Genomic DNA, 8,130 nt, shown 5'->3' on the forward strand with positions numbered 1-8,130 from the left:
CACCTCTGCACCACCTAGAAAGAGAATGGCAGCAGATGTATGGGTGTATGATCACCTCTGGATTCGTGTCTTAAGTCGCACACCATTCTGATATTGCCACTCTTTCATCGTTATTGTGTGAAATACCTTCACCATGTAGATTACAATGATTCAAAAAGTTAGCTCACTACGGTATTCACAAAGATGACGAGCGATGGACTGTAATTCCTGGTTGAGATAATGTTCATCCCATGAATGAAAGAAGAAAAGCTTTGACAATGTTTGGCAATACTGAGGGAGCTTTCTGTGACCTAATCAGCAGTGTACATATCTTGGGAGTGGTTGAAGAAGCGAGAGGGCAGGGAACCATACTGTGTTTCTAGCCTATGTTTTATGTCCCATGTGATTAGTTTGGTGGAACGGAAGGAGTTTTATTTTGCAAGTAACCCATGCTGTGTATGGTGCCTGAATTGGAAATTTTTCTTCCCAAGGTTAAACACTCCTGACTATGTGGAATGCAAAAATTCACAAATTTATTGAAAGAAATTAAGGGATTATTGCCCTGATTGAGGTATTTTTGTCTGACTTTCCCAGGATGTGAGAGGGAAGCGACATATCATTAATTCCCTCATCTCGGGAGCAATTGCTGGAGCTGTTGCAAAGACAGTGGTAGCACCGCTGGATAGAGCCAAAATAATATTTCAAGGTAGGAAGAGATGGCCAGGGCGGAATTCGTTGTTTATTCTGGCTGTGCTCTACATTTCCAATAAAATAAAGAGAATGTAACAGTGCAAGCTCAATTTCGGTTTATGGCATCTTCCCCAGTCCTTGGAATTTACCCAATGTTGGTAAACGTAGATTAGCATCTGGCTTAGAGGGTACATGAGAACATACAATTGAGGCTGTGGTCAGACCAGCCATTATCTTATTGAATGGAGGAGTAGACACATAGGGTGGAGTGGCCAACTAGTCCTAATTTGTGTGTTTGTACACAAGAGACTGGCTTGAGCCTGAAAGTTAGGGATAAGAGTGCTGCCTGATATTGAACTGAACTGTAGAGATCTAAAGATGACAAGCTTCATCCATGCACTGTATGCTGAGTTAGTTGTTTGAGGGTCACTGCATTAGAGCTGCTTTTTTTTTGTGGGGGGGGTTGCGTATGGGGAGGGCAGCAAAGAAAATCGGCCCAAGTTCCAGGGCGTGGGTTCAAATCCAGTGTGAACATACTCTAGTCATCCTTCTCTCTCTATTGCACTAGCACCTACTCGTTCGGTCTTGAACGTACGTAAGGCTGTGATGATGCCATTCATCCCTCTCCATTGGTTTGGGAATTTGGCCTACTAATGCTGAGTGAATAAAGTTGTACAAATGAACTTTTGTGACAAAGTTTGAGCAAGCTTTACTCTGTTGTGCCTAACCTAAGAATACTTGATACCTGCATTGAACCTGATGCACGGCTCTGCATTTATGTTGGTGGAATTGCTGCTCCAACTTTGTCAAGTCTAACTGATCATTATTTTTTTCCCTGCATCCACAGTATCTTCAAGAGGATTCTCAGCCAAGGTGAGGTTATTTCTTTTCTTATTTCACTGTGTACACTCTCTATGACTCCCCCAATTGACCATCTGTCTGTATATTGCACATTATTTGTGCCTTGGTGCTTAGGAGAGGAAATAAAGTAAACCAATCATCTGTTGGTTTCTTCTGACCCCTTTAAAAACCTGAATGACCTGAAATGTGTCTCAAACCAATCCGTTTCCAATCAACTGGGAACAGGGTAGGCTTTAGGCTGTGGCCTTAAAGAATACACCCAGCGCTATCAGCAGAATAATGTGTAATATGTTGTACAAAATAACACATCACTAGACAGTTTCACATGAATATGCATGAAGTTGATAGTTTTTTAAAAACAAATAGAGCTATAAATTTTTATAAATCTCTCTGGTTAGGCCTCAGATGGAACATTCTGTCCATTCCATTACTTCGGTAAAGATGTCAAAGCCTTGGACAGGTGACAGAGGAGTGTTGTCTTAATGATTCCGAGGGATGACTTGGTCAATCTTGTGTTGAGAGACTGAAGAACCTGGGATTGCTCTCAGAGCAGAGAAAGTTAAGAAGAGATCCAGTAGAAATGTTCAAAATTATGAAGGGTTTTGATGAGAAGGTTGGGAGAAGAGATGGGAAGAGCTTTCTTTTTCCACTTGCGTAAATGTTAAACTCTTACTAAAATATCTAGAAGCAGTGAGAATTTTTTAAGTGAGTTAAGGATATCCTCAAAGGCTGATGGGTACGTTTTTAATAGTAACTTGCCTTTTTTTTTGAAAAAAGGGAATTAACAATAAGCAAGAAACTAACTGGGCAATGGAACTGATCTGTTTTTTTTTCCAAAGACCAAAAAGTTCCTGATTTTAAATGTTCAGTCCCATAATCACAGATTCTTGCATATTGATGGCACTTTCTTGGTAGTATTTTTGTAAAACAATTTAAAAATTGATATTATTTGTAAAGCAAATATCAGGATTTGCAGCTAGGTGTTGAAAATAGTAAATGAAACATTTCTAATTTAGCTAGGTTTTATCATTACAGTGGCTACATTATATGCAAATTTTAGAATACTTATGTAAATTATTCTAGGATTTCCTGAGCCCGTGTAAAGCACTGTGTATAAATGCAAGTCATTTTCATTGTGTACCTGTGTACTCTGTCTTTCCACTTCCACTTGGAGGGAGTTTCTTAGTTCAGTTAGTGTGAAGTTACTCTTAAAGTTGGTTTATATCATTTGAGCAGAACTATCAATTTTAATGAAGTGGGAATTTCCTGTTTCTGTGTTTGTAGACTGAATATCCATTTGTTTCTAATACGTTTGAAAACGAGTAATTTCCTGGAAGGCATTTTCACCAAATGTGTTTTGAAGAGCACTAATTTGAAGTGCAGTGGGATTTGGGATTAAAGTTAACAGCTCTTCCAAAGAATTGGCTTAGGTGTGAAGGACTAAATTGCTGCCTTATGTACTATAAAGTGTTTTGGTTGGTGGATCTTCAAGAATGAAAATCGTTTATAGTTTTAAGAGGAATATCGTCCTACTCTCTTCCATTGCATCCCTCTTTAAATTACCCAAGGGAAGTAACGTGAGATATAAATCTTTGAGCATCCACAGCTTTAGCTGCTTGCATCACCTGACAAAACATTATGCACTCTGCTATCAGTTGCTCTGAAAGTTAGTTGGGCTGTAAAAGTTGCAAATAAGTTACAGTTGAGACATTGGCTTTGTAGCAGTATGTAGGGAAGAATTAGAGTTTACGTATTTCTGGTTCATATTTCAGATGGCTAGTTTGAAGTGTGCTTGTGTGTCAGAGGTTACAAAGAAAGACAAGCTTTCATTTGAGTAACACCTTTGACTTCAGGATGTTTCAAAACACTTTCCAGTCAAAAACTATTTTTTGAATTGAAATCCCTGTTGTAATGCAGAAAACCTGCCAATTTGTGCCAAGAAAGCGCCTATAAGCAATATATTGATACGACTCATAGTTATTTACAGCACAGAAGAAGGCCATCTGGCCCATATGTTCATATGACTTCAGCTGTTAGCAGGAGAAGTGGCCTTGCACTTTCAGGGATCTCACTCTGGGAGTATGGGAGCTATGTGCACCGCTGCTGTGGCAGGGGTGAAAACTCTCAAAGGTTGCTGGCACCCAGAGTCTATAGCATGAGCCGCACTGTTAACAGTATTCTCCACTCAACACTTCTGTTGGCATGTTTGTTTACAAGTTTGTACCATCTTGTCTTTGACTAGAAACACTGCTACTACCCAAAAGCACGATGCCATGCACTAATAGCCTATGTTAAAATAGCACTTGTGCCTTGCATTTAAAGATACCTCACCAGATCATTTTCAAACAGAATTTGACACTTAGCCACACAGATGTTTGGGCAGATGATCAAAAGCTTACTGAAGGACATTTGTTTGAGAAGTATCATAAAGGAGAAAGCAGTGAGGATATGTAGGAAGCAAGTTCTTGAGCTAACTTTTAACATTTTGAGGTGGTTTGGATTGTAACAAGCAAAAGCCACAATTTGAAGAGGTCTGCCCAGTATATTGGCCAACAGTTCACCTTCACTAAAACACCAGAAAAGAATAACTCTTCATTTATCACTTCGCTGCCTTTGGGAGTTTGTTATGTGCAAATGGTTTTGTTTTTCTGCAGAGCACTGTCTGCAATTCAGAAGTAATTTGTTGTCTGTGCAGCACTTTGGCATGCCCTGAGGAGGTACAAAAGAGCTTTATCAATGCTCATCAGTTCATTCTTCATACAGCACCGTTACTTTGCATGCCCCAAGAGGCTTGGCAAAGAAAATGCAGTTGCTGAATCGTGACAGAGGAAAGTGTCTAAGAGCTTGATCCAAGAAATTTGTTCGGAGTGGATTGATTTTGAGACAGGTTTGCAGAGAATTGAACTGTGGCACTTTGAAAGCTGTGCCATGGGTGAAATGAGAGGCAGGAGATCTGTCTGTGATCAGAGGAGGAAGTCTGTCTTTCCCTTGTGGTGGTGAAGTGGATTGACATGCTTTGAGATTTTTTTAAAATTCTATTCAATCCAGTTGCATAGCTGTTATCAGAAGCCATTGCTTTCTGCAGCACTGGGCAATGTCAGTGTTAACTAGATTGAGCTCTGGTACTAGGTGTTAGAAGGTCCGATTGTGATGACAAAAAATTGGTTTGACTTTCCTTGAATAAACTCTGACATGTATAAAAGACATACATGGCTTTAGGACATCCAATGAAAGTTAAGTGTAGTCACTGTTGTAATAAAGGAAACACAGGCTAATCTACATGGACCATGATCCTGTGCACAGCAACGTTGCAACAAATAGGTGATATTTTGTTGGTTGAGCAATAAATATTGGCCAGGACTTCAGGAAGAGCTCTTCTGTTCTTTTTTTTGAAATAGTGGCTATGAATTCCTTTATATCCAGCTAAGCGGATAGGTAGGGCCTTGGTTATCATTTTATTGGAAAGACACACCTCCTACAGTACAATACTGTCCATAAGTGTAAACCTGGATTACATGCTCAAGTTTATGGGTGATCTAATTAATGTGTTTAAGATGATGAAAGGATTTGACGTGGTGGGGAAAGAGAATCTATTTCTTGAGTAACTGAAATCAAATGGGACACCATCATAAAATTAGGGCTAGACTATTCAGAGGCAAAAATAGGAAGTACTTTGGAGGCTGATGGAAATCTGGAAAATTCCTCTCCAAATATTTGTACATGTTGGAACATTTTTGGGAATTTTCCAGGTCAATTTCAAAAGCTTTTTGTTGGCCATAATTGATGGTGCCACGGTTGTGCCCACATAGTGAGAAGGAGCAAAATTCATGTATGCAGTTGATTGGGGAAGAAACTTCCACACACATCTGCATCAGTGGTTGATAGGTCAAATGCCAGCTTTGTGTATGTGATCCAAACAGACTCGGGTTAGTTTCAGTGCTGAGGGAATGTTGCACTGTCCTGGGGCTTCATTTTTCAGATGAGACATTTAAACTAAGACCAACTGCCTGTTAAGATTAAAAAGATCCCAAGACACTCTTTGGAGAACCACGTAGTTCTTGCAGGTGTCCTGACCAACCTTTGCACTTTTTTTGACTGATGTCACCTAAAATAATCATATAGTGACCTCCATTGTTGCTTGTGGGAATTGCTGTGTATAAATTGTTTGCTCTATTTGTGTACAGCAAGTACTGTGCAGTTCAAAAAACATTTTATTTGGTCGCAAAATGTTTATGAAGTCCTGAGGTTGTGCAGGGAGTGTTTGAAATGTGACTTTTGCACTCTTTCTACGCCTTGACCATCTTTTCTATATCTTGTTGATTTCTCTCTCCATTGTACACTTGCACACTCTGTCTACTCCAGCTTACCCATGGATGCACCCCCTCATAGAGAAATTATGTCACTAAATTAGATTGTTCAGCCCATCATGTCTCTGCCGACCCTCTGCAGAAACAAATTGTCTCATGCCTCTCCCTTGCCTTTTCCCTGTAGTCCTGAGTGACAACCTTTATAGAAATTTATAAAATTAATGAGAGATATAGATAGGGTTAATGGTAGTTGTCTTTTCCCGAGGGTGGAGGATTTCAAGACTAGAGGGCACACTTTTAATGTGAGGAGAGAGATTTTAAAAAAGACATGAGGGCCAAATCTTTTACACAGAGGGTGGTTCATGTGTGGAGTGAACTTCCTGAGGAAGTGTTGGATGTGGGTTCACTTAGTGTTTAAAAGATATTTGGATAAGTACGTGAATAGGAAAGATTTAGAGGTAAATGGGCCAGGAGCAGGCAGATGGGACTAATTTAGTTTGGGATTATATTTGGCACGAACTGGTTGGACCAAAGGGTCTGTTTCTGTGCTGTCTGACTCTAATGCCCTGCATGTTTTTTTTTTGGAGTACCTATATTCCATACCCGTCTCTCCCTTTCCTCAAGCGTGCCTTCTCTCCCCTGATACACTTTGTGTCTTCTAAAGTTGGTTGAAATGTTCTGAGGGTGCGAATGGTTTGATGTAGATACAAGTTTTTCTATCTTTGTTTCCATACCAAAGAATAATTGTTTTGTCTTGACATTTGCCGTAGGAAGTTGTGAAGCTGATTTACCAAACCTACCGGACGGATGGTCTCTTCAGCCTTTGGCGGGGTAACTCTGCCACCATGGTCCGAGTTGTTCCTTATGCTGCACTTCAGTTTTGCTCTCATGAACAGTACAAACAGATTCTGGGATCCTACTACGGGACCCACGGAAGGTCGGTACACGGGAGCAGGACCATTATTGAGGTGTACTTTTTTAGGGAGTGTTGTGCAAGCTTGCAGCATTTGGACCATCCCACCCAGACCAGCTTACAAATTGGGCCATTCTCTTAGCACCAACTCCTTCCCCTTTCTCTAAATTCTATGAATTTAACAACTACAGAATGTAGAAACTGTTTCTGCATGGAATAAATGGCTGTAGATTTATGGCCTTGTCTGGAGTTAATGTTGGAAGATAGAGATTATTTCATGCAAATGTCATAATCTTTGCTTAGAAACTCCTCTTGTCTGGTTTCCTAATGAATCAATTGTGCCGCCATATGCCTGGATTAATTAAGTTATATTTGAATAGTAACTTACCCTTCTGATTTCAGTTTAGAATCCCACTGCTAATTTTTAAGATTGATGTATCCCAGCAAGGTAGATGCGGTAGAGAGAATAGATTTAGTAGCTGCAGTGCCTTGGAATCTTGGGAGGAGAATCGTTACCTAAAAGATACAATACTGGAAGAGAAGAGCGTTTTGGATGGGAGAAGATGTGTTGAATTGTGAAACATCACTGAGAAAAGGTTTTGCTAGATAACCAGAACAAAAGTGTAATGTACAGGATGAGATTTGACCTTTTTTCTTCTAAACAAAATACCGTTGATGCTAGAGATCTGAAAAACAAAATGCTGGAGGAACTTGTTGGGTCTGGCAGCATCTGTGGAGAAAGAAACAGGAGTTCTGAAGAAGAACTATTGGGCTGAAAGAATTAACTCTTTCTCTGTCCACAGTTGATGCTGGTCCTACTGGGTTTCTGCAGCACTTTATTGGCCATTTATTTGTTTTGCTCTTGCTTCTGGATGGAGATTTCTTGAACACTAATCAGTATCCATATATTTAATAGCCTTTTATTGGCTCCTAAACTTGTCAACAAATCTGACTCCCCAGTATTTCTGTTTTTGTACCTCCCTTGACCATCATAAATTGCCATATAAACATTTTCAATTTTGCAAACCACTTGTGATAATGTAGTTGCACATTATGGTCATGTGATGGCGATATTCCCCACTTTGCTCTTGCCAACCCTACCATTATCACAGTACAGTTTTTATTGTCGAAAATGCAGACCACAGCTCAGGTTACCATCTTACATAAAGAGCATCAATGATATCACACTCCCTTCAGTGGTGTGTTGGAATGTCAGCCTTGAATAACGCATTCAAGCACAAGTTTGGGGTTTGAATGTGCGTGCTCTGGCTCAGTAGGGTGCAAGAGGTAGCTGTCTTGGCTTATAGGTTCTGCTTTCTGAATTGCAATTATGCTAACCAATTTCTTTCAAGTAATGAGTGCTCCTGGGTGTCCTCACGT

General features: G+C 40.0%; 1 long non-coding RNA gene across 1 annotated transcript; it reads left to right on the plus strand.

Annotated features, from left to right (window-relative positions):
- The first annotated feature begins 444 nt into the window (after nt 1-444).
- On the plus strand, nt 445-6,793 carry LOC125482247. Its single transcript, XR_007261583.1, has 3 exons — nt 445-685; nt 1,517-1,542; nt 6,608-6,793. It is a non-coding gene; the product is annotated as an uncharacterized LOC125482247 (long non-coding RNA).
- Nucleotides 6,794-8,130: the final 1,337 nt, after the last annotated feature.

Source organism: Rhincodon typus, unplaced genomic scaffold (assembly GCF_021869965.1).
Source record: "Rhincodon typus isolate 14 unplaced genomic scaffold, sRhiTyp1.1 hic_rhity00007653, whole genome shotgun sequence".
Classification (NCBI taxonomy): domain Eukaryota; kingdom Metazoa; phylum Chordata; class Chondrichthyes; order Orectolobiformes; family Rhincodontidae; genus Rhincodon; species Rhincodon typus.